This window comes from Colossoma macropomum, unplaced genomic scaffold (assembly GCF_904425465.1).
Source record: "Colossoma macropomum unplaced genomic scaffold, Colossoma_macropomum, whole genome shotgun sequence".
Classification (NCBI taxonomy): domain Eukaryota; kingdom Metazoa; phylum Chordata; class Actinopteri; order Characiformes; family Serrasalmidae; genus Colossoma; species Colossoma macropomum.
Genome location: NW_023494797.1, coordinates 17,215,058 through 17,242,895, shown reverse-complemented (window position 1 = coordinate 17,242,895; position 27,838 = coordinate 17,215,058).

Here is a 27,838-nt window from a genome sequence, read left to right as displayed (position 1 = left end):
ACTAATGAGGATTATTATAGGCTCTAGATAACATTAGTGTTCCTGCTGAACCTTTAGAAGCAGCACTTATCATGCATGAAGTCATGCTGTAGTTTTATATGAATTATTTGACTTGTGAATGAAACAAACACAGAAACTGAAAGTTTTCCTCTTCAAAACAAAGTCAAACATGCAAACTTGAATCTGTCGACACACAACGTGAATATAATAAATATAACTATGTAATTAATTATGTAAGTGTGCAATTATGCAATTACATTGTGTTTTCACAAGTAGTTCTTTTTAAATGAACCAAACTCAGTTCTGTTAAAGTGAGCCTGAAAGGTAACCAGATGCAAATGACTTCAGTGCTGTTTGTGTTCACATTGTGAGTGAACTATAAAGAGGACTGAATTCTCTTTCTGGTCCTCTTTAGCACTGATGAGATCTCAGACCACTTTTTGTTCACACCACAACTCATTTAGAACTCAGACCCCAGCTATGTAACACTGAATTATGGGTAGCGTGTTCAAAATGGCCACTTTTCATGTTACTGCAGTTTGGCTCTGCTACATTTTCATGAAGCAAGGAAAAAGAGAACAAAAACAGAACTGATTTGAAGCCTGTTTCAAAACACTAAAGAGGAGACAAGCACGGAGGAGACGAATTTTGCTGCAGAGACAACAAAATCAACTGATGCTTCTTGCCATAAATCTACTTCTGACTCTTCATCTGTCATCAGAAAGGTTGGTGTAGACAAAATACATGCATACACTACATATATTACAATAGAAATATGCAATAACTATTGTTCCTGTCATATATATTATCATTTGTTACTGTGCAGTAGCTTAAGTACCTAATTAATAAAATTCAATAGCATGCTAGCTAGTGCTGCAATGCCTCTATTAGCCTACCATTAGCCTGTACTACTTACTGTTTGTACTTGCATCAACTACCACTAAGACATCTCTGTGATGCACACATGTAAGCTGTCAAATGTATATATACACATATATTTGTATGTATGCTTCATGAATTCACAGGTCTTGTTGGACAAAGAACGGGTCTCGTGTCTGACGGGAAAGCACAGCAAGTTGGACAGATGGCTGCACAATGTAAGAATGTGAAAAGACACATTCATGCCCTAGTGAAAAAAAAGTAGATTCAAGTATACTAAATGTTATTATGCTCCAGTGTACTAAAGTGTACTTGTAGCCACACTAATGATCAATGCACTTAAAGAGTGCTAAAATGGAACAACTATTTTTGTACTTATTATACTTTAATTGTACAAAAATAGTACAAAAGCCTAACTTTAATTGTGTTAAGTGTACTTAACTGTGCTAAAATGGAACTATTTTAAGTATACTTCTGTAGACTTTAAACATACTACTGCATATGTATTTGAATCCATTTTTAATATATTTAAAGTGAAATTAAAAATACATTTAGTATTACAATCATACCCCTATTATACACTTATTGTAATAGAAATATACTAAAAATAGACATTTAATATATTTATATTAGAGTGCAAATATACATCTATTTCCTGTCTTACAGAAATAGCACACTTCTAGGAATTCTTCGTAGTGCATAACAAATACATTTGAATATACTGTACTACACTTTTTAGTATGTTACAAATATACTTACATAATTTTTATGACATTTCAAATGTGTTTTAAGTACACTAGACTAAGACTAGTGTGCATTAGGCCTTCAATTTATAGAAAAGTACATTTCAAGTTTACTTTTTTGATATTACAAACACATGCACAATATGCTTTAAGTGTCTTCAAATCCATTCGCTTAACGCCATCACTGAAGTATTACTTTCTAACTACTCAATTAATCAGCGTATTACAGAAAATATATCTTAAACTTACTTCTTTATATTACAAATACAAATACACAATATGCAATGTTTTTTAAAATACATTAGCTTAATGCCATTACTGACAGACAAAAACAGGGATACTGCATATCAAAAATATTATTTTATTATGTATTAACCAAGCATTGTGAGGCTTCAGTCATTACATATATGTTGATTACTGTACAAATTTAAATTGTACTACTTTGCTTCTCTCCGCACTCCATTACACATGACTACATCAGACAGTTCTAGGAGAAATGAACAACAGGCAGAAGCAAGCTATTACAGCAACATCAGCTTAGTAACACATTATTAAAGTGACGCATATTAAACTTCTCTGCATCTTGAAGTAATTGTTAATCTCAAACTGCACAGAAAGCGAGTAAAAAATCAGTTTGTTTTAAAGCAACAATCTTACGAGATATACTAATAATTTGACAGAAAAAAAAATAAAAACTCAAACCATCCCTTCTTGGTTACAACAGTTGCCATCAAATCTAAACAAACTGGCAAGCACTTAACAGAAAACAAAAAAGCAAATCAAACTTGCATTTTTTTTACTGTGAACTGCTCATTGTTGCATTTTCGCCTTATTGCAGTCCGCACATCTGAAGCTGATGTATTTGGAAATTCTGCCATAACTGCATCTGTTATACAACACAAATGAATAATATTTAAACTTCTACAGCATACTGATATCAGAAAATTTTACCTTCTGTATTGCCAATACAATAAGAAAAACCTCTGATGGTCTTGTAGCATTTTTGGACTCTAATAATCGGATAATCTTCAGGCCAATTATTAGAAGTACGTTAATTTACAATGTGGTAAATTAAATTATAGAATTCTAAATCAGTATTAGCAGTGAAAAACTATACGAACAGAACCCTATCAGCATCTGGTTTTGTACATTACTTACACTGCTACAACTACGAGTATTAGTACTGTGTAAGTAGAATCAATTGGAAGTTTGTTAATGCAATTACTTACATAATGTTCATGCCTACATATAGATGGCTGTTGATCCCTGTGACCTTGATGGAACTATAAGCATTCTTTTTAAGTGGGGGAAAAGATCACAGCAAAGAAAAACACATGTAGAGTTACCTGTAATGGCATGCACCTTCTCCACATCAAGCTGTCTTTTTAGTGGAGCTCCCTTCGAAGATTTTCCAGTAAGAGTGGATTCTCTCAAAGTTTCTTTGGTAAAGACCAGGACGGCCAGCTCCTGTGCAAAGATGCTCATCCTAGTTCTGTTGAGTCTCTGGTAGGCCCTCTTTGGAACCATGACATGAGAATTGGCCAAAGAGAGCTGTAAGATTAGACAAAAAAAAGAGACTATATCAATAACACTGATGCCATACAAACAGGGATTGTCAACACAACAGAGAATATTATGAGGGGATGATTATTTTATTTAAAGATATGGTCTTACTGTGATCAAGACTTGTTATATCAAAACAGATGTAAGATTACACTATTACAACACTAAAATACATGAAAAAAAAGAGCACTTTTAGTGACCTCTGCAGACTACTCAATGTTAAGTATGGTCTTACGGAACAAACATCTGACATATGTATAGAAACCTGTTTTGTTATTTCGTATTTTTTTCTGTTATAAAGGTACTGTCAAAAGGAAAAGTTACATAGTGCAGGTTTAACTAAACAGTGAGCTTTACCATACCATTTCAACCTCATCGTCATCTGGCACTGATGAAGAAATTGATGCTCCAGATATTGAGATGACAGATGATGGGGTTCTGCTCTGTAAGCTTGCTAGTCCACGAACAGATTCAATGCACTCTTTTACAGATTTGACCAACTCAGGCAGTTCTAGATGCAATTTAAGGGGAATTCCACAGATTTTTCAAAATGTATGTATAATTAAATGGTTAAGATTTAAACAAAGTCATTGAGAATGGTTTGATGTGAAATTCTAGAGAAACTTATTCAGAATTGATTCAGAATTGTTCACAATGGTGGTGATAGGTACCAGACATCTGAAGAGTTTAATGTCACTAAAAGTTATTAAATGAAATGATTATGAATACACTGCCTGATGTCTGAGACACTGTTTTACAAAGGTTTTGGCCTAAAAACCTCATGGTGGAGAGGTACATGCAAAGAACAGGATTACCACTATTTCAACACTATCAACATTCCATATAAACTCAGAAGACTCGTGTAGGTTCACTGGTGGTTTGGGATAGTAAATAAAATGTCTATGTTTGTGTTGCAGTCATGGCGACCCCTGGTTCCTATCACCACCACTGTGAAGAAACTCAAAAAAAGTCTCTACAATCAACCATTTCACATGAAACCACTCTGAATTACTGTTTACAACTCGACAATTGAATTACGCAGACATTTTTGGAAAACTGTTACAGCAATATCAAGTCATGGACAGATTATTTCAGCCATAAATTCTTACTCGCAGTAAACTTCCCCATATTTCAAACAATTTATTTCAACCTCCAATTCCAATGTGAACCTACCACGAAGGGATGTAATTATGGCTTCATTATCAATTTCTACAGTGACTCTCTCTGGTTGATGACTAACTAGAAGGCTTTCATCTTCACCATCATCATCAAACAGCTGTAATATAAAGAAAAGATAATATTGGTCATTTTAAATCAAACTAACAACAAAACCAATAAACAATGACAAAATCATAAGAACTGACTGAGAACAGTACAAACAAAAAAAAATTTGGTATCACAAATAAAAATGTGGTATCATTCTTGCTCCAAAGACTGGTTGCCACTAACAGCTTATCTGTTCTTCATTATCTGTTTTTAGTACTAATCCCATTTAACTGGGTAGTTTTGTGATTAATCAAAATTTCACAGACTGTTTATTATATTGGAAACAAATAATGCTTTCAGCATGCAGTTTGCATGATACTCCTAAGCTTAACCTAAGTTTTTGCACCAAACATACACTAGCGTTCGAAAGTTTAGAATCATTTGTCATATTAATAATTGTCATTCAATGTTAACTTAAACAGTGTAGATTTTGGAAACACCCCAAGTTTTGCCATGGAAAAAATACTATAAAATAACAAGTAAATAGCTATTTATAGTAATTTCTTGACCATTTATAGTCATTTCTTGATCAGCGAGATTTGGTCACTGCTTTTTGAATAAGAGGTATTATAGGTATTCATTTTGTTATAAGTGCATTCCTAATGCCATACAGCTTCCTCAATAATGAAATCTTAATCTGCAACAAAAATGATTTTATATTATCGAAAAATGATTCTAAACTTTTGAACGCTAAAGTTTGCTTTTTATGTATACTACTTGCTTTGTAGCATAAACTTACATTTAAACATTACATTAGAGGTAGGGGCAATCTGAGAATTTGTTTTTACACTGAACAAGTTCTAAAAACCAAAGCAACTTGAGAGGCACTGCATTCTTGTTTGATTCAAGGCTATAGGCACAGGACCACATAGTGTATAAAAACATAGTATATTAAAAAAAAAAAAGGAACTGATTACAGTCACCCTCACCCTACCTCATTTTTAGGGTGTTGTTAATATGCTGATGTAATATAAAAAATGTAAAGGCTTTTTAAGACCTATCTGAAATGATGAAAACCCAACATGCAATCTATTATACTATCCACCCCAAGGCTCTGTACATGTGTAGTACAAATAACATACCTTTCTTGAGTTGCTGGAGCACATGGGCCATGGAATTTGAAATGTGACTCATCAGCATCACTGTCATCATCCTTAAAAACAGAGAGGAAAGTGATAGTTGCATTCACAGAAAGACAAATTAACAAAGTAAAATAAGAGTAAATGGTTAGAAAAAGTTGTAAATAATGTACATTTTCAAGAGCTTCTGGGCTTTTGTGCTCAAACATGTCAATATTTGTGTCAACCATTTCAATATTCGTCTCATCAGAACTATCTTGAGTGGATGTCAGGGCCTTTTTTTGTCTAAGGGTAGTCTTCAGATTCTGCATCACTTCAGTTATTGCTGCCTGGGTAAGCTTTGCATTCTTTGCCTACAAATGAATAAAAATGTAAAAAACAAAAAAAAAAACATGTTTAGGGCAGGTGTTAAAGCAATATCATTAAAATGTAAAATTCTGATTCACATATACTCTCTCTCTCTCTCACATACACAAACACAAAATTAAAATTTTCAGGGTCTGTTTACATCATTCAAGGTGAAAAAACATTTATGAAGTAAACCTCTTACTAAATAAGAGTTGATTTAAACAATAATGTGAAATATAACCTGTTTAGGTTATCAATGGCTCCAAGAAAAAACTAACTACCAAACTACTGGCAGGCAATTCTGAACTGCAAAATTATCCAGAATGTCTGTGCCCATTAGCTGAAGATTTACAACCAAGCTACATGCAACTGTCTTTCAAATTAATTATTTATATAACTATCAGTAGAACAAAAATAACATTAAATAATATTTATATTTACCGGCCTGTGGTGATCAGACTCTACTGTCCCTGACTTAGATGCTTCGTTGGTTTCAGAAGGTGCCTCCCTCTTCTTCATCATCACCCCTCTTTTGACAGTTGTCCAGATATCTTTGCCCTTTAAGAAGGCATTCTTTTTACTAACCAGGTCTTGGTACATATCTGACAAAATGGGGGAAAAAGAGATTAGCTTACAACTTCAAACAGTTCTTTGAAAACACCATCACTTTGACCAGAACAAGTAACGTCAAAACAACTGCTTTTCCTACAAGATTAGCCTGGCTAACACACAAGATTAACTTACAATATTCACAGTTGCCTAATTTATGTTAGCTAACTTTCATATAATCAAGCTAACGTTAACATTAACTACCTATGACTGGCGTCAAGCTCCCATGGCAAGCTAACCGGCTAGTGCCAGCTAGCTTTAACCAAAGTACTAACGTTAGTACGAAGCTAAAATTGGCTTCTTAATCGAATTTTCCGTTCCACCTTAAGTGGTACAGCAGTTACCTTCTGACGCCTTAGCCTCAGGCGCCAGCCTGTAGCTGCATCACTATGTAAGGTGGGACGGAAAATTCGAATAAGAAGCCAACTTTGGCCTCGCAAAGTTAACCTAGTTATCTAAAATGCACACACCTCCAAACAGCAGCACTTTGGCTGCGACAGTCCTCTTCGGGTCTTTGCGAGTGGGCCACTTAATTTCTATCCATCCATCATCACTGTCCAGGTCTGGGCGAGACGTGATTTGTGCAAACTGGTCTGCACTTTGGTCTTTAATCACCGTGGTATTTTCGACTTTGACACTTTTGTCACAGAAATAAAAAATGGCGAACTGGAATTTCCCCATGACCCGGAGTTTGAACTCGACCAGTCTGAAGTTGCAAACGTATGGCTAGTTTTTTGGGCTGAGGGGAAGATGCGGCTCCTGATAGAGGGCTCTGATTGGCTCGAGTAAAAACACACGGCGTATTATCGTCAGACGTCTTCGCGCCCGAACAGTTCAAAATTTTTCGCATTTTGCTGGTCAAACTGAATCTTATAACCATGGCGTCAACCCGAAGCTGCAAGAGACATTTGACTTTAAATGACACAGAACCGACAACACCAAAAACAACTAAATACAGACGACTACAAAACAAACAGGTAAATACAATAATTAAATCTATTACAATTCTGCACATATTATATAGCTTGCATGTCTTCCGTACGTCAAACATGACTCAAATTAGGCTATATTGAATAAGTATTACGTTTTGTTGTTATTTTGTAGTTAACTTTGTATGTAATCTCACTGCAGAATCAGAAAAAAAAAGGCAGCCAAGAACTACAAGACATTTATTCACACACGTTGTGATGTTCCTCGAACAACTGCATACAGGAGAAAAGTTCTTAATATGGTAAGTTGAGAACAATAAAAGTGTTTAAGCTGTTGGTTTTTGTCTCCTTAGTAGATACACTTACTCCAGTTTGGGGGGGGGAGTGCCCAGTGAAATTTTAGCACCATAGATGTCATACTGTAATACAATCTGTTATTAGACCACACACCAAGCTCCACCTTGGGCCACTGGAAATTTCATTCTGCTCTGCTTTATGCTGGTCTGCTGTTGGTTTAGAGGGTCAATCAGCGTCCAAATCCCGACATATGGTGGTTTTGGTGTTGATCAACATAACATCTTCCATTGCTGCTGACCAGCATACAAGCACAACACATGCGTTTTTTTTTTTGTTTTTTTTTGTGACATATTATGCTGGTCTTTGAGTTACTTGTAGGATGGGACGATTTCATATTATTTATTGACCTGTCTTAAAGGGGAGTTACACTGATTTTTCAAATTTTCTGCAAAATTAAATGGCTGAAATGAAAACAAAGGCATTCAGAGTGGTTTGATGTGAAATGCTCCGTTCTAGAGTCAGAATTATGCACAGTGGTGATAGGAACGTCTGAAGAGTTTAATACCTTTAAAATCCCAGAAACTTGTTACATGTAATGGCTACAAAAGCCTAATGCATAAGACATTGTTTTACGATCGGTTTGAGAATGTTTCAGAAGACTCGTGTAGGTTCACTGCTGGTTCTGGATAGTAAATAAAATGTCTATATTTGTGTTGTAGTCATCGCGACACCTGGTTCCTATCACCACCACTGTAAAGACATCTGAACCATTTCACATCAAACCAATCTGAATCACTCTGTTTATGTCTCAGTGATTGTTGAGAATTATGCAGAAATTCCCCTGTAACTAACAGGAACACTTGTGCTCTTTTACATGTTTTAAAGACAGTAACACTGAAGATACATTTATTTAATTGCTATAATATTTGTCTCAGATTCGTCTTGCAGACAAACATAGTGGTGCAGCTAATCACCTGGAGGAAAAGAAAGAGGAAGAAAAGGACCAGGAAGACAATGAGGACCACAAGGAGGAGTTGGGACAACAGGGGAGAATAGGAGAGGAGAGGGGCCCAGTTGAAAAAGTAATAAGAAGAATCCAGGAGGTAAGAAAAGTGGAAGAAAAGGGCCAGAGAAGTAGAGAAGGAAGGCAATCCAGGAGAGGAAGTAAGAGAAGAAATGAACCAAGATGACAGAGAAGGAGAAGAAAGGACCCAGGAGAAGACAGAAGGAGAAGAAAGGACCCAAGAGGAGAGAGAAGGAGAAGAAAGGACACAAGAGGAGAGAGAAGGGGAAGAAATGAGACAGGAGCAAAGAGAAGGAGAAGAAAGGACCCAGGAGGAGAGAGAAGGAGAAGAAAGGACCCAAGAGGAGAGAGAAGGGGAAGAAATGAGACAGGAGCAAAGAGAAAGAGAAGAAAGGACCCAGGAGGAGAGAAAAAGGGACGAAAGGAGCCAGGAGGAGAGAGACCTTCCAGGACGAACTATGCATGAGAATCAACATTTAAACTCATTTAAGGTATATCAATATTATGACAGATGATCATTTGTGGGCACTTTAGGTAAACTCAGTGTGAGCCTTCAGTATTACAGTTAATATGGACATAACATGTCATATTGCATGTTTCATATTTTTTTTATTTCTTTATTCATTCTTTATTTGTGTTCTAACACAGATACAGCATGGTGATGACCCTGTGTATCCTGGTGCTTCCCTCACAAAAGGGCAGAGCCTGCTGTTGCTCATGTCATATGTACTGAGGCACAACCTGACTTGTGTAGCTCTTCAACATCTTCTGAACATCTTTAACGAACATTTTCCTGGCTTGGTGCCAGCCACCCTGTATCTTTTTGATAAAGCCTACGGACAATTTGGCCACTATGTGCCACATTTTTATTGCATTAATTGTGAAAGCTACCTAGGACCCAGGGAGAAAGCTTCAACAAACTGCTCTTCATGTAAATATGAATTTGACATTAACTATAATCTAAGAGTTGGCTCTTATTTTCTTGTACTTAGTCTGGCAAGCCAGATAGTGGACATTTTGGAGAAAACTAAGATAAATTTAAATGAAGAACAATCAGCAACAGGCATTATTTGTGACATACAATGTGGAGTAGAATATAAAAACCTGAAACAGAGTGGCAAAATGGGAAATGATGACATCTCAATCATTTGGAACTGTGATGGAGTTCCAGTTTTTGAAAGTAGTAATTATCAGATATGGCCTATTCAGTGCCAAATCATAGAACTTTCGGCAAAAGATCGTCAAGCTAACATATGCATCCCGTGCCTATGGTTTGGTGAGAGCAAGCCAAATATGATCACATTCTTGACTGCTTTTGTGGCAGAGCTCAAAGATCTGGAACAAAATGGAATTAAATGGAAAGACTCCGAAAACAGAGAACACACAAGTGAAGTCCATTCACTGATTTGTTCTGCAGATTCTGTTGCACATCCCCTCCTGAAAAATACAAAACAATTCAATGGCAAATATGGGTGTGACTTCTGCCTCCACAGTGGTGGTGGCCCATATGCCTGGGAGACACCGGAACCACCTCTTAGGACAGAGCAAGATCATTTTGAACCTGCAATGTTAGCAACCGCTGCTGAACCAGTAATGGGTGTGAAAGGCCCATCCCCTTTGATGGAACTTGAGAACTTTAACATTATCACAGGTTTTGTTCCTGAGTACCAACACAGTGTCTGCTTAGGGACCATGAGACAGCTTGCATCTCTCTGGCTAGACAGCAAGCAGCACGAGGAAGACTGGTACTTGGGCACAACAACCAGCATTATAGACATGCAACTGCTTGCCATTAAACCACCTGTAGAGGTCACAAGGGCACCAAGGTCAATTAATGACCGAAAATATTGGAAAGCAAGTGAATGGAGGTCGTTTTTGCTCTTTTATGCATTGCCTGTCTTAAACGGCATTTTGCAGAAGAAGTATTGGAATCATCTTTTTTTTACTAGTTTTTGCAATGCACATTCTTCTCCAGGATGCCATCAAAGTGAGTCATGTGGATATGGCAGAACAAGCACTTCACAAGTTTGTGTTTAACTTTGAGAAACTATACGGTGCTGCTAATGTTTCATTCAATGTGCATTTGTTGATGCACATGGCAGAAAGTGTGCGCAATTGGGGACCATTGTGGGCAACATCAGCATTTCCATTTGAGTCGTTTAATGGAACTCTACTTAGGTTTTTCAATGGAACAACGCATGTGCCCACTCAAATAGTAAGAAGATTCCTCAGGTGGAGAAGCCTCTCTAAAAAAGCTGAGAAAATCATGGCCAATGCAAGTGTGCACGTGAGGCAACTGTTTGACACCCTCCAAAGTATCTCTACCCAAACAAAGAGGTCTTCAGAGTTTCCAGGTCATGTGAGAGGCTTTGGCTGCCCAAAAAAGGAGAGTACATCTGTGTTGCAGAGGATGGCTATTGAAAATTTAATTGGAGTAACAGTTCATTCAGGTTTATTTTACAGCCGTTTCATTTCTAACAGTGTTGTATATCATTCTTATAATAGCACAACTCTTACAAAAAGAAATAATTCAGTTGTACAGCTAATAGATGGAACCTTCTGCAAAATCACGAGTTTGGTGGCCTTTAAATCAGAAGATAGAGCTTCCGCTACAAATATATCCTGTGTTTTAGTAAAGGAGCTTGCAAACAGCAGAAAACTTTGCAGAGATATTCAACTGAATATATCCTTAACATTTATGATTGAAGTGGCTGACACCAACAATGTATTTGCAGTGCATCCTCACTCACTCAAAAGAAAATGTGTAATGGTTATGTCAAAAGACAAAATATGTTATTCCACTACCAAACAGTGTTGAAAGGGACTAATGCTAGGCCAATACAGGGTTAGAATCCTTTCTGTACGACATTAGAGATTTGTATCAGCTTGTTGTTTTGATATATAGTTTTTCCTGAATACAATTTTGAACAAGATGTTACTGTAAGATTGCAGGGTGATATTGTCTTTGCTTATTTAAATGATAATGAGTAAAATTATGTTACTTTTCAAACAGCACACACTATCAGTTCTTATATGGAAAGATTAAATGTCAATGGCAAAAGCAAACAATGTAGTAAACCAAACCAACCAAATATCTTTCTCCAATGACCTTCCAGTCTTCCAGTTTGCTGAAGTGTATGTTTGTATATATTAATAAAATCTACATGAATTGATGTCAAATTGATCTGTAATACTTTTAGTATGTGAAATAAACTGGTTAGCATTGATTAATATGAGTTCTGCTTACTTCAGAACACACCTGAACATATCTTCAAATAGTAATTTTTAGAAGTCTAATGCACAGTTTTTTTTTTTTCAAGCTCCTAAAGTTCACCAAATGTATATTTGTGTAGTGTATTCTTTGCAAGTGTAATTACAGCATGATGTGAAATGCACATTTATATACTAAAGTTAAATTACATAAAATTTTAAAAGTTCCTGAAAAAAAAATATGTTCTCTAATATATAATACATTTTCCCCGTTACAGTTAAAGAACATTGAAATTTGTTTTCAAATTAAATATTTTAATATAATACTTAAGTCTTCTCAAAGCATATTTTACCTGTAACGTTTGAGGCATGGAGGCGGGATGCAAATGCGAGTTTTTATTGAAATGAGAGTCCATAATGAAAACAAAACAAAACCAAACTACAAGCACGATAAGCAAACAAGAGACAAGGTTACATCCACAATGCAAGATGAAGACTGAACAAACACAGGGGTATAAATACACAGAGGGGAAACGAGACACACCTGGGACTAATGAGGGGCGGAGCTACAAGCAGGTGGAACAGATAACAAGGGGGCAGGACCAGGGAGGAGACACAGAGCAACAACAAAAGCACATGGTACAAGAAAACAAAAGACACATGGCTACAACAGAGGGGAAGAAACAGACACTCAGAGGGAGAAAAGAAGGAATCCGTGACAGAACCATTCTAGTAATAACATTCTCTTTCTAAAGAATACTCTTATGTAAAACTTTTGTGTAGTGTTTTGTATGGTGTGGTGTGGTATGTGTTATAAGTGAACTTTGATAAAGTGTGCTTTAGTTGAATTACTGTATTATTTATTTTTAATACACTTTACAAAAATATACAGAAGTCTATTTAAAAACAAGTATTTGAGAAGTATATTAGATTAAATGAAGCTAAATTTTAACTAAAAGTGTACTTCATAGAAATGTATTTATAAAAAGTATACTATATTATAATTTTTTAAAAGTGTGATCAAAGTTTACTTGCAAGCATTTGATGAAAGCATAATATTAATGTATTTTTAACATATTTAAAGTAAGTACATAAATTTGCTAGTATATTTACAACGTACTCATCTCAGTATACTTTAAATACAATTTAGTACATTTTTTTTTCATCAGGGTGTATCTCTGCAATCACCTGAGACCTCACCTGGAGAGAGAAAGAACACGCTACAGAGTTCCTCTTACAGTGGAGCAAAGAGTTGTGACCTTATGGAAGCTCTCTACAAATATTGAGTACTGATCCATTTTGCACCTCTGTGGCACAGGCAAATCAACAGCATGCACGGTAACTCAAGAGGTAGTCTCTGCCATTGTCCACATCCTGAAGCCACTGCTAATCAAGGTCCCACAAGGAAATCACCTCAGTGTGCTGGGGCCATATGTAGCTGGTCCTCTCTGCATTGGTTGTGTGAGGAGGACACAGCCACTCTTGGCGCTGCGTTGTAGAAAAATACTCAGGTGGCTTGGATGCTGGTACCAACTCTGGGGATCATTTATTTGAAGAGCGCTCTGGATGTGTAAGACAGAAAAATAGTGAGAAATGGCTCCCAGCCTCGTGTCTGCTTGCATTAGCCTCTCTCTCTCCAACAGTGCTCTAACCAGACTGACATAACGAAAAATTCTTTGGATTAATTAATTATACTGGTACTATCTTGTCCACTGACAATTCAGGTTTTTCTCATATAACACATGAAAACGGAAGACAGAATAAGAATAAAATAAAAGACAAAGAAATAGAAAAATACCAGACCAATAATCACTCTTGAAATATGTATAGTATTTACCATGTTATAAAAAAAGTAACATGTATGAATGTTGCTACTATACATTTTTATATGAAAATAGTAAGCATGTACACACACACACACACACGTGTATATATATATATATAAACATCCATCCATCATCTAAACCGCTTATCCTTCTGGGTCGCGGTGGGGTGCTGGAGCCTATCCCAGCTGTCATTGGGCAGAAGGCAGGATACACCCTGGACAGGTCGCCAGTCCATCGCAGGGCAGACAGACAGACATACACATTCACACACACACTCACACCTAGGGGCAATTTAGCATGTCCAATTGGCCTGACTGCATGTCTTTGGACTGTGGGAGGAAACCGGAGTACCCGGAGGAAACCCATGCAGACACGGGGAGAACAGGCAAACTCCACACAAAAATGACCCTGGTCGCCCAGCCAGGAATCGAACCCAGGTCATTCTTGCTGTGAGGCGACAGTGCTACCCACTGCGCCACCGTGCCGCCCTATATATAAACATGTATATATCAATTCGCTACATGCTTGGAATATAACAGAATATATAATATTACTTATTGGCCATATAACTTATCCAAAGATACCAGCTCCCTCTTGTTTCCAGCAATTTACATATTTTTCATACAAAACGCCTCCAAAACACAAGAACAGATGAATGAAATAAAAGGTTTTTAACAACAGAAGCGACTAAGATCATACCTGGATGTATAAGACAGAAAAACAGTGAGAAATGGCTCCCAGCCTCATGTCTACTTGCTTTAACCTCTCTGCGCACCCAGAAAACCACAGGAAAGGTGGGGGAGGGGTTAGCTATAGCATGCTAATACTTCTCACTCTTTTACTCGGTAATACATTGGAAAATACACTAAATCTATCTATAAAACATCCAGATAAAGATACCTAATGATATTTCACTTCATATTAAAGTCATTATTACAACTTTTTACACTATATTGAACATTTTTTTTTTTAATTTTTACCCGATTTTTCTCCCCAATTTAGTCGTCTCCAATTCCACCCGCTAGTTAGGACTCCCCCAATCACACGATGCTATCAACGCTAGGAGGGTGAAGGCTAACACAGGCTTCCTCCGAGACCTGTGAAGCCAGCCACCGCTTCTTTTCGAACTGCCGCTCTGAACTAGCCAGACTGAAGAGAGTGTGTGCAATGCACAAGATGACATCACAGCGACGCCCACAAAAATATATAAAACAAAAAAATAATGAAAATAAAAAAATGCATATATTCCTTTTTTTTTACTCTATTATTTAAGTAAATGCAAACAGAGAAGGTATGAAGATTGAGAGAAATAAAAGAAAATAAACCCTGTTACATATAGATGGAACACATGCGCCTATCAAAGCCCCCCATAATAATAAGGCAAATTATTACAATAGGAAAGGCTACTACTCCATACTGCCGCAGGGTGTCATGGACCACAAGCTAATGTTTTGGGATATCAATGAAGGTTGGCCTGGAAAGGTGCACGATGCAAGAGTGTTTGGCAATTCCTCCATCTTCCAGAAATGTCAGTCTGGAAAACTTTTTCCACCATGGATTAAGGAATTAAGGAAGGTGTTTGTGTTCCAATATCTACTGTAGAGGATGCAGCATACCCACTCCTACCATGGCTACAGAAACCATATCCTGAAGGTCACAGAATTACACAGGATCAGCGCATGTATAACTACAGGCTGAGCAGAGCAAGGATGTGTGTAGAGAGAGCTTTTGGCAGACTAAAAGCCAGATGGCTTTGCCTCCTAAAGAGAAATGATCACAGCATAAACATGATCAATAAAGTGGTAGCTGCTTGTTGTACATTACATAATTTGTGTGAGAGAGAGGAGCTGATCCACTTAGTTCTATGTGCTAAGTTTTTTTTTAAAGCAAAGTAAACAACACTGATTTATGATGTTTATTTACAGTAATAAAAGACAAGTGTCTTAAATCACTTTACACTTAAATCTGTATTTTCAATAGGGGCTTTGAAAATGATATCTACAAACAAAAGTGTACATGTAATAAAATAAAATGTTTTCTCTCAAAAGTACAACGTGCTTGACACATTTTGATTTAATATTTCTTAAGGACACAGGTGAATTGTGCAATTTCCCCATCAAAAACATCTTTAGGACCAGATTTTAAATGTTGCTTTCAAGCAAGTTTAACAAGAAGTCGAAAAACAGATAAATGCTCCTGAATACAAATGAACACAGAATTGTTGAACCTACTGCATATGAAAGCACTCTACTACATTCTACCACCAGAACACAAAGAATAATACAAACTATCAAGTCTTCACATAATTGCAAAGAACAGTGATCAAAAATAACCTGTGTATAAGGTTTTGTTCTGGAGCATTAGGCTAAAATAGACCCAAATCTCAAAAAGCCCTCGAACCCTTATGTCAGTGAAACATTTAGCTGTTGAACCTGTTTATCTGATGTAAAACCAATGACAGTGGCAGTTTATTGGTGCCATGACTGGAGGCTTCCTGAAGACATGAAGATGACTGGTGAGCTAGGGTGAGTAAGTGAAAGGTGGGGGTCTCCTTTGTGGTGCAGGTGAGAGTAGAAAAATGTGTGGGAATGGGTGAAGTGTGGGAAATTGCTGCACCCATCACTAGAGCAACCATTCGCATCATGGCTTGGTCACTTTCCCTTTGGGCCTGTCGGCGTCTCTCCTCCATCTCCATTTGAAGCCTAACCCAGCTAACAAAGTTACGTTCTCAGAACGTTCCTCTAACATTCCATTTTGGTTGTATGAACGTTTTATTAGAACGTTCCCTCAATGTTATTCCGTGCAGTTTTCTTAATGTTCTCAGAACGTTTTCTTTGAGTTATGTGAACGTTCCCAGAACGTCACCTCAACCTCATTTGCAACAACAATTTAACATTCTAGGAACGTTGTCTTGGAACGTTCTGAGAACATTCAAAATTATGTTCTCTGAACGCTCCTCTAACATTCCATTTTGGTTGTATTAATATTCTATCGGAAAGTTCCGCCATGAGTCTGTCCAGTTTTCTTAATATTTCCAAAACATTCAGGTTACAAGAATGTTCCCTAAACATCAACCCAACCGCACTGGCAACAATTTAACGTTCTAGGAACGTGGACTTGCAATGTTCTGAGAACGTTAAAACATTCCTATAACATTCTATTATGGTGAGATTGTTGGTAAATTTAAGTTATGTTTCCATAACTTTCTTAAAACCACTGCCCCAGATTGTTACCTCAGCTTTATATACACTGACCACTGAACATTCCTGGAATGTCATCTTTATTCGTTCTTGAAAAGGTTTATAGTTCCAGTTTTCTTAATTTTCTTAGGACGTTCGGTGCAAATTAGTAGAACATACCCTAAAATGTCTTCCCAATATTTTTGTGCAGCCAGAAGTGCTCAGCGTCAAAAGTTCAGATTTTTTTATGTTACTTTAACATTCCATTAACATTTACTCAGTCTGTAGTTAATGTTAATCCCTCCCAGTCTTAACTTCCTTCTCTCCATCCACATTCCCATTGACTGCTAATAGTCTAATTCAAACAATCCCCACTACTATGATACTGACATAAACTAGAGCAAAATCAATGCAAGCATGATGGATTTAATACGTTTATTAATAATAATAATAATAATAATAATATAATAATAATATTATTACTACTACTAATATTATCAATTCAAGTGAATGAACAAAAAAAAAGTCAAGAAGTCCATTAAGGCATTTCTGCATTCTCCACCTGCAAAGTAAACAAATAGGTTTGTTATTTTTTCACCTTTATCAGTTCATGTAAAGCATTGTTAAACTCTATCCAAGCCATTCTGGGCAGCTAAACACAAAGCTTCCTTTAAGTTACGTTGCAGTCTTTCATTTATAAGTCAAATGTGCCTGTAGCTCTTATTTTTTTCATGGTTGAATTCCTCGCCTGTGATAAGATGGCACTGCACAACAGATGTTTAAATAAATTTTGATAAGTACTGAGGGCCTTCTTAGTTTTAAGGTGTTTAATTGGCATGTATAGTGGCCTTAAAGTTAAGAGTATAAAATATGAGGATTGTGGAACAGTACAGAGCCCCTTAGGGGAATGTTTAAAACAGTACTGAGATTGCGTTCCCCTGCAAATGTTTTGCATTCTCTTGCGAAAAATTCCAAGCCTGGTCACGCTCTCTAAGCTTGGATTTCATGTGCACACCGCGGATTACAGCAGAACAGTACGACAATGACCTGGAAGTGTCTTCCCCCTTCTTTCAGTATGCGACTCTCTTTCAACACAGATTTTGAAGATTTAGTCTTAAGTGTAATTAAACACTGCTTCAAACACAGCAAAAATCCACCTGCTGACAGTGTTCAGAGTTTAGTTTATGTTTCTTCCACAGTGAAAATAATGAAATCACTTTCATGAGGTGTATGGCAGCATTTAATATGCCATAAAAATTAAACAGCCAACTTAAACACAACTCCAACAAAGGAAGAAAATTACACTGTTATCAGAAACCTCCACTGCAGTGTTTATAAACACTTTGACATACACGAGTTATGAGCTACATTTTATTTTCCTATTTAAATTCTGAACAAGGCGTCTGCAATGCTTGGGAAAGTTAAATACATACATGCCCATGTTAAAAAAAAAAAAATAAAATAAATAAAAAATCTATAAATGGAAGGAATCAAACTGTTAGCAGAAGACTACACTGCATTGTTGAACACCTCCAGTACAAAGAGAATTCGATTCATGTAATTTCACAGTCTGAATTTGGTATTGCAGTGGAATTCCCTGTTGATTTGAATATTTTATGAAAACCTAGATACACTATGTAATAAAACTTTGAAACAGTAAAATTACACAAAACTTATTCCATGTGTATCTGGGGAGGTGTTTTGACACTGCAGTGGAGTCCCTGATAACATCTTGATTTTAATGTTTTATAAAATTTTAAAAGCTGCCTTATTTTTAATGAAACTGAATTTTTCGTAATGTTAAGCAAAATTACCTAAATTCTTAGCAAAACCCAGGGGTTTAATGTAACTGCAATCTGTAGTAGGGCTTCATCAACACCAATTACTTGTACTCTTACTCATACAAATTTACAGATACCAACATCTGGTACCAGCTGGTACCATGTGACATAAGCATAGTATATGCTGCCATGCTAATGAAGAAATGGCTCAGGCTGGCAGTGCAGAGGGTCTGCTTACCCAGTGAAGTGTTATAGGCTACGTTCACACAGCAGATTAAAGTGGCACAAATCCGTTCTTTTCCGTCATATATGACACAGATGTGTTATCTGTGTGGCAGTGTAAACGGGGAAAAACACAAAACAAAACATGTCGAATCTGACATTGAAATCCGATGTGTATCCGAATTGCGGTAATGCGACTCCGTCTGTTTTAACAGAAAGAACTAACGGGCAGCTCCCCGCGCCCGCACACGTGAACGTGAAGCCCTATTTCCCAACTTATTTAAAATGTGTTTACCTTTAAATCAGTCCTCTCTAATTCTCTCTCTTTTTTTTTTTTTTTACAAAACAGCGATTATAGCCTTTTTTCTGCTCTCATCTAACCTCACTGAAACGGAAAACGGCGTGAATCAGCGTGTACTTGTACAATATTATACAACAGTTAGTTCGCCTTCGGCTCGTGCCATATCACCATATCGCGAAATAACATCACGGCTGTGATAACTACACACTCCTCTATTAAAGGTTAGCTACATTTGTTAGTGATGCTTGACAAGACTAAACCTCACATTATCTCGCTTGTTGAGAATTTATAAATATTAATTGATACGTCTAAGATAAACACCTGCAAGATTTATACTGGTTTATTTACTTGCTTAATGTTCACCAGCTTCTTGTTCGAATTTTCCAGCTCCACCTTTAATGGTCCAAGTTATTATAACGCCTCAGGCGCAAAGAACTGCTGCACCATTTAAGGTGGAACGAGAAAATTTTAACACAAAGCTGGCGAATAAGAAGCTGACTTCAGCTTTGTGGCTGATTTCATTTCACTGTTATTTTTATTAATGCTAGCATATCTTAACATTAATGCATATTTATTTTTCCCTCATTTATAGACATTTATCTCTGCAATTAATGTATCTTGGCGATTTTATCATTTTATTAGCTACGTTACTAGTTATTTTTGTATTACTAAACATAAAGCCCATCACTAATATAAAATTAGCAAGATAACTAACTTAATATTGGCTAATATTAGCTAAGTAGCTACATTAGCTAAATAGCTAGCTGATACATTGAGATAAATTAAAAAGGTAGCTAACGTTAGCTAACATACTAAATCTGTGTGATACCTTTATAGAATGCATTACAAGCCTTTATATAAACCTTAACACAAGCAACATTGACAAGAAAAGTATTTTACTCTCCACTTCTTACCTTGTAGTTAAGTAGGCTGGCACTCTGGAATAAACCGGAGAAGCCCGGCTGCAACTGGTTTAAACCGGTTCAGTCTGCTTATTTAACCGCCGAATCTCCATCACCATGGCAACAGCACTCAAAACAGGTTGAGGAAAACTCCTTGTTTCTAGTAACAGCAGTTTCAGTTTTTAATGTAGTTTTTATTTAATGCAGTTAGAAAAAAAAAACTAAGAAAAGTAATAGCTTATCTTAAATCTATTAGTGAATTAAATATTATATTAAATGAAAAAGTCCAGTAGAACACAATGGATTAAGTTTTCAACTGTGCACCTTATCATCTCAAAAAAATGGATATAACAGTTGAATGTTTCCTAATGTGTGTCTAAAGAACATCATACATAGTCTTTTAATCTATTTATTTAAAAAAAAAAAAAGTTAAAAGAACGTTCCTTTAACGTTACACTGAGAACAATTCAGACTTACATTTTGAGAACTTTTATCAAGGTCACATAACGTTTACAGACGTTATTGTGAGAACGTTTGCTCCTAACATTAGGAGAACCTTTACATAACCTTAGTCAAAATTGTGGGAACGTTCCCTGTTAGATGTGTAACGGGTTTTGCAATTTTTAATATTATTATTGCTGGAACCTTATGTGAGGGTGTGAGGTAACCCGGATTTATTTGAAGTCTACAGACCAGGGCAAAAGAGAGAAACGCTCGCACCAAGGATGCTTCAGAAAAGGGAATTTATTGGCTAAATATCAAACTACTTTTGGACTACATTCAATGATAAACAATAGAAAATAAAACAAGAAAACAAAACAAAACAAAGTGATAGTAATGAAAGACAAAATAGCTCGAGTAAGTTAGAGTGATTCACGGCTAAATGGTATGAGGCAGTGTGGTTTGGGGAGTCGCTTGGGAGAGCCTCTAGAGAATTAACCTAAGCCTGGACGGGAAGAACTATATGGCTGGATGTACCTATAAAAGTTCTCTTATTAAATAAATTGGCGTCAGGGCCCTGACTGCAAATTGATGGTTCCAGCTTACGTGGGAGTCGGGGGCTGACTTCAGGCGGGGTCGTCTCAGGACAGACTCGATCGAAGGCTGGAGCTCACGCGGTGGTTCCTCTCCTCGCTGGCCGTGGATGCTGCATCTCCGTGCGGGCACGCGCCTTCCCGTCAGTGATTGGGCGGAGGCATCTCGTGGCCGTCTGACGGTGGAGCTTGGGCGGCCTTTTGAGGGTCGATCTGTTCACAGATCGGTGCGTGGCTCTGGGTGGGATGCTGGGTCTCCTTGGCGTCAGAACCGCTCCCACTCCGCTGGCGAGGTTCAGGTTGCAATCAGGGTTCTGAGGCTGGTGATACTAATTTAACTAATTACCTCTCTTTAGCAGAATCGGAAGTTATGGATTATATTCTCCCTGGCCCGACAAGAAATATCCACCTTCCTTCTCTGAAGGTGGTTCAAACTTAAGGTGTGTAGGCGAACAGGCAAGTTACAAACAGGCAAGGTTTCAGATCTGAAAATTTAGCGTCCTAATACTTCTGACCTGTCTTTCTGACCTAGGCCGGCACAAACTTAGAAACTTTTGTTGCGAACGCAGGAACTCTAAATTTTGCGGTGCACTCTGGTTTTGTTCAGCTGGAGGCCCTTCCCTTCAAGGGTGGAACCCAGGTGTTGATAGGTTCTCTCACCTAACGGGTAATTAGCTATTCCTAATTCTTGGTCCTGATTGGTGGGGGTTTCTCTGTCCTACCAGGGAACTCCCTCCTTTGTTCCTTCTAGGTTTAAAAGTTTAATTCGATTGAACAAAACAGTTTTCAGATCAATTAGGTTACTAAAATCCATAACCTACAAACCTAACATTTAGGTATCTATGTGCAGTTTCTACCCACATTATCTGAGAACAACTATGGCAAAGGCAGAAACAATCTTATAGATAATCCTTGGGTGTCTTTTCATTGCAGGAACTTTCAACACAGTAAAATCATTACTTCAAATGACTAAATCAAGTAAACGAAAAGAGTAAAAAAATAGAAGCCTAAATAAAACAAGTGAAAAGGAAACCTAGGTGCATACTTTCAGTGTTCTAAATACATAGTGTTCTAAAATCACTACTTTAAATGGTTATTTAGGTAACTTTCAGACGGTTATCCCACACATTCCTAACATCTGGTAAAAGCAAGAATGAATACACACTAAGAAACTGAGTATAAAAATACAAGCATCATCACTTGTAAATTAGATAAGGTTGATAGTCAAACATGCATATCAATAAGTTTTCCTGTAGTCCTTTGTGAGTAACAGGTGGTGGCGTAGTAATTCTCGTTTTCACCCCTTGGGGGTGCTGTGGGTCCATGCTTGAGATCCCTAGGGAATTTAGAAAGTTGTAATTTTGCCATCCAAAGTCGTACAAATTCCGTTTTGGTATGTCTAGTTTAGTTAAAAAGAGTTCTAACGAATGGTTGTAGTTTGGAGGGGACAAACACCTTAGAAATGTACTTTCTGTTACTTAAGATAAAAAGTTGTCCACAGGATTTTGGAGAGCCATGCAGCTGCATTCCAGTGAAGGGTCCTGTTTTTCTCCAGGTCAAAGGAGAGGGGTGCAGCCTCTTGATTCAGCCGTAAATCTGACTGAGTCTGGGGTATTAAGCCGACAGCTTTATGCCACAATCCCAGACTTGATGGAGCCAAAAGGCCCTTAACTTTTGGGTAAACACTCTGCCGGAGGTAGAGTTTCAGCCAGTGTTCGCTACAGCTGGGAGCCTACTACTACCACTTATATAATAATAATAATAATAATAATAATAAGAAGAAGAAGAAGAAGAAGAAGAAAAAGAAAGCTGTATTCCAGTCCAGAGATGTTATTTTATGGTTTTTCCTCAAAGATACCAAGATGTTGAATATAAATAGTTTTGGCTTACTGTTATATAGATGTTGATTGCTTGATAATATTGCATGTCTTTATGGTGTTAAAGAACATGACGTATGACATCATATGGAGCGTGGTTGTCATTATTTCACATGGTGCCATCAGCTTTGTTTTCTGGACCTTTTTCAAATTTAAATTGCAAGTGCTAAATGGTGTATTCACAATTGCATATCTCACAGCAGTGTGCATTATTTAAAACACAACTCGAATTCAAAGGCAAAACTATTTGCGTTTTAATTTCATTTTATAAAAGCTGGAAACTTAATACAGAAAAGCAGCGTTTTTGACCATCCATTTTCACTGTCTTGACTCTGACATAAAAAAAACGCCTGTTTGCAATAGTATTTGGTCATCATGGCGCTCCTGCTCTGCCAAAATGAAAATGTATTTTCAATCCTGTTTGCAGCTGCATTTCCACTGTCCGCAAGCCAGTCTTTTCAGTCAGGCGCTGTGGGTTTGGGGGATGTATTAAACGGTTTAAAAAGACACGATATCCATTTGAACGGCACCGATCAGTGCCCCTTTGGAAGGCTCTCGTTTGAGAAAGTCCTCAGCGATCCGCCCACAGCACACAGCGCTACTGTCCACATTGATCCAGGTGAGAAAACGTTAGCTGGCCGTCTTAGGTAGACCTTTTGCCATATACGAGTCACTAAGCTTACAACGAATCTTTAAATATTAGTATTATCATTTGTTTATGAATAGAGGGTATATGTTAGCCAGCTAGCTTGTCAGTATTTTATACAGCTTATAGCAGTCTTGCTAAGGTTAGCTAGTGCTAGAACAATCGTGCTAACTATGTGAAACAGTGGTCGGTGGTTCACGTTAACTTAGATTTAAAGATTTGTCTGTATTGGCTGAATATTGCGAATTAAAAGCTTGTTAACGAAGGTAACGGTCATTTTATTTCCTCAGTTCAGTGTGATTGATGGTGAAGGTCCTGATAAAAGCCGAGCTCTCTGGCTAATGCTGTTGGTTCATCACGACAACACGCGTTTTCTGACATTAGCTATTTCTGTTGTTGCCCCGTATAAGTATTTACTAATAACTTCTTAGAAACACCACATAATCATTCTAGTAAAACTCTAACGTGAATAGTAGTTGTATATTATGTACTTAGCACTTTGTGTAACGTCTACGTCTGTATTTATCTTAGATTTTTGCGCAGGCTCATTTGTAAAAGTTAGTATATAGCTACATTAGCTATATTTATCTATGCTTGTAGTTACATGCATGAATAGCTCGAGGCTCATTTTGAAACTGCCAGGAGTATATTTTTACTTTGAAATGAAGTACCACAATTAATGATTATTTTACAACATTTGAAAGTAGTTAGCTTATGCAGCTAGTTAGGTAACTTGAGTAGCTAACGCTAGCTAGCTTATTTTTACACAGCAGCAGAAGCTACAGCTGTGTTTAGATATTGGTAGGGAGGAGAAAACGTGGCCGTCATCCTAATACTTCGTTCGTTAGCTTTGGTTACCCAAGTTGAAATCATTAGTGAGTTTTTATATCACAATGAAATGTCCTATCAGAGATAAGTTACTGAATTAACTGTAGCTGACTGTCGTCTTTTGCAAACAAATATTTGTTTCAGAAGCTGACTGGATTTGTCTGTGTGATACAACAACATACTGGCAGTGGTCAAATAATGCACACAAGTTAAAAAATAAGTATTATTGCAAACACAACAGAACAATTTATGTACAATTTTCCTGGTTATCTGTTGCCATACTTATTTTTTGACTAGGAACCTATTTAAAGGAATGGTTCAGCAAAATATAAAATGATTTTCTACTTACCCCAATGTAGTCTTTTAGCCACATAATTGGTATCCAAATTTTGTCTTTAGTTTAGCAATGGAGTTGTGCAGCTATCATTTCTAACAAAAACTAGAAGTGAATATTCACCTAAATCATTTCTGTAAATACTTCCTGAAACATCTTTCAACCCTTTCAATTTTTAAGTAGTTTTGGGGCAATTTCTCTCTTTTGTTTTCTTTTTGTTTAAATACCCATCTGGGCTAAGTACTGTACCAGTCACTCCTCCACAAAGTTGTGACAAAGGGCTGCTGTTTGCCAAGGCCTTAAGTAGAGGAGTCCACAGGTGTGCCAGGTTGGGCCTAATCAGCCCGAGAGCTTCTGGGAATTGCAGTTCCCTGAAGCTGTGGTGCCTCGCCACTGTTGCCCTCTGCTGGCGGTTGGCAGCACATGCTGGGCCCTTACACGATACAGTTCACTTTTCCTGGGCATTCATTTTAATAAAAGCCCCCTTCACTTTCTGTAGCTTTGCACTTCCAGGGCCCTGAATGCTTTTTAAGAACCCCAATTACAGTTCACTTTACTTGGACATTCATTTTAATAAAATCTCCTCTTTAATTTCTGGAGCTTTGCACTTCCAGAGGACAATATGCTGTTTAAGTCTACCCCCTACTGTCCACTTTCCTTGGGCATTCATTTTAACAAAAACCCCCCTTCACTTTGTGGAGCTTTGCATTTCCAGGGACCTAAATGCTCTTTAAGCATCCCCAATATAGTTCACTTTAATTGGGCCTTCATTTTAATAAAGTTCCCTCTTGAGCCTCAGACTTCAATATCATTCTAGGCTACCCACCTCCGATGCTTAACCAGACATGTCAGTCCTTTCCTGGGCAGTGCAACATCCCTTTAAGCCCCCTGGTCTCTCAATGGCCAGGACATCTATAGCGGCCAGATTTGAAGGTTTAGTCCGATGAGGGGGGCTTAAGAGTAGGCCATAAAGGCTGAGATGGTGCGCAAGGTTCTTGGAGGTCAGTCTGGAGGTAGGTTTGCAACTCTTATGCTTTTTCGGACTTAGTAGAGATCCGGTAGAATGCCTGGTACGATGTAACCTTTAACGGTGCTGCGTATGAAGTGCAAAGCCGGCCTACCTTTCTCAGCACTCCTTCTGGACAGCTCCATATGTGTAGGTGCTGTGGCGTAGTGGTTAGAGACACAGGTTGGGGTTCGAGCCATTTCCAGCTTTCTTTTCCCAACACTTTGAAAGCCTATGCTTAAAACGGTCAAATGACTGCCAAAGTATCCTAATTCAAAAAAAGTACAAAAACAATATTTTTGATGTTTTTTAAATTAAAAATAATAGTATTAAAGGTTCTGCAGAGGAACACTGCACTACTATGTTTTACAGTTTTTTGGCCATGTTTGCCATTTTGCAAAGACTGACTGGACAGAGACCGAATATATAATGTCTACCAAATTCCTTCATTCTACTTATAGACACAAGTGAGAAAATCTGCTTCATTTACATTTATTGACATCAGCATTATCATTCAAGCAATATTCAAAAAATGGGCCAAATTTGTGCCCCCACCAAATAAAGCACTTTAGAAGTAGATAAGACATAATGGACCAGATGTCACAACATAAACAACCTGTCAATAATTCAAATTAAGCAGATAAAATATTAAATTATGTCATTCTAATGATGTAAGACAAGAAATGCACATTTTAGCAGCTATCAACTGTGTTATTAGTTGATGATCAATATTCTGTTTATATAAAAAAAGTGTCATGAAATGTTTGGGCTTTATTGAAAAACACAATTGTAGCTTAGTCATTTACCACCATTAGCTCAAATCCAGAACAAAGTGCTCTCAGCCCTACATGACAGAGGAACATTAGGCAATATAAATATGGTGGTGCTGTCCTACCTCAGTCATGTTGAGGGGTTTAACATCTTAATGCTAACATCCCACCCTAAGTGTAGTAAAGAATGTACAGTACAAAACCAACTCCTTTAAAATGCCATTTCGTATATTAGCATGAAGACAGCTAAAATTCCAAAAGAACAACATGAGCAAAGACTCAATGCATATAATAATGTAGTAAATTATTGTTAAGTTTATTATTAAGTTTTATGATTTGGAGTTACTCAAGACCAAAAAGACACTGAGGGGAAAATTACAGCACATGTTTGGACAGCTGGTACTTCTTTGCTTGAATGCAAAAAAATTTAGTTAACATGATTTTCAAATGTAGTCTCTCTAAATACAAATCTTCAAATGTTAAATCAAATGACTACATTTAAACATTCACTGTTCTGAAATAAGGATTCCTGAAATAATAATTGTTTCTGACACTGTAGTATGGAAAAAAGTATTGAAATTTCAATACATTGAGCAACACTAACACAAACAGAACTGTTTTATCGTACAAAATACCCTCATGAACTTCACCAGGCAGTCCTCAGCTTCAGATGAGCTGATGTTTCTCATTTTCTTGCCTTTTGATGTTGGGGGGTAAGAGATGAAGAAGAAAGAAGATAGATGCCAGGTCACTTTGCCATCCTAATGTATTAAAAATGCATAACACAACATTTACTTTCAAGAAAGCACACATTCAACACATGTTTATGGACGTTTAATAAATAAATACGAAGGCTATGTTACTATAATCTGATTCTTGCAGTGCTGCTGTAAGAAGGCCATGTTAATTAGTGGGTAGATTCTGCATTCAACAATTATCTTGGGTTTGAATATTGTTGGCCTCTGCAAGTGGTATTATAAATCCTGGTAAACTTAAATACAACCTTTTTTTTTAAAATTCACTTTCAAGTCTATAATTGAATGCATGACGCACTTTACAGTTATTCTTACCAAGCCAGATGTATCAAGAAATTGATGGAAGAGGTCTAGGATGACTGAAGACGTGGATCATGAAGCAATTTTTGCCTGTGTTTGAACGCTGCTTTCATTTTGTCCTTAACCAGTG